The sequence below is a fragment of the Galeopterus variegatus genome, unplaced genomic scaffold (genome assembly GCF_000696425.1).
Source record: "Galeopterus variegatus unplaced genomic scaffold, G_variegatus-3.0.2 Scaffold20442, whole genome shotgun sequence".
NCBI classification, from domain to species: domain Eukaryota; kingdom Metazoa; phylum Chordata; class Mammalia; order Dermoptera; family Cynocephalidae; genus Galeopterus; species Galeopterus variegatus.
Genome location: NW_007746553.1, coordinates 1 through 709, shown reverse-complemented (window position 1 = coordinate 709; position 709 = coordinate 1).

Sequence of the window (709 nt, the reverse complement as noted above, 5' to 3'; positions counted from 1 at the left end):
CAAAGAGGAATTGACACCAATTCTTTACAAACTATTCCAAAAGATTGAAACAGACACAAAACTCCCAAACACATTCTACGAAGCAAACATCATCCTGATACCAAAACCAGGTAAAGATATAACCAAGAAAGAAAACTACAGGCCGATTTCCTTGATGCATATAGATGCAAAAATCCTCAATAAAATATTAGCGAACAGAATACAACACATATGTAAAATTATTCACCACGATCAAGTGGTATTCATCCCAGGGATGCAAGGGTGGTTCAACATATGCAAATCAATAAATGTGATACACCATATTAATAAAATCAAACACAAGGACCATATGATCATCTCCATTGATGCTGAAAAAGCATTTGATAAAATTCAACAATCATTCATGACGAAGACCCTCTATAAGTTAGGTATAGATGGAAATTATCTCAACATAATTAAAGCCATATATGATAATCCCACCACCAATATCATCCTGAATGGGGAAAAGCTGAAAGCTTATCCTTTAAGAACAGGAACCAGACAAGATGCCCACTCTCACCACTCCTATTCAACATAGTGTTGGAAGTACTAGCCAGAGCAATCAGAGAAGAGAAGGAAATAAAAGGCATCCAGAATGGAAAAGATGAAGTCAAACTATCTGTTTGCATGTGACATGATCCTATATATCGAACAGCCTAAAGTATCAACAAAAAAACTCTTGGAGGTGATA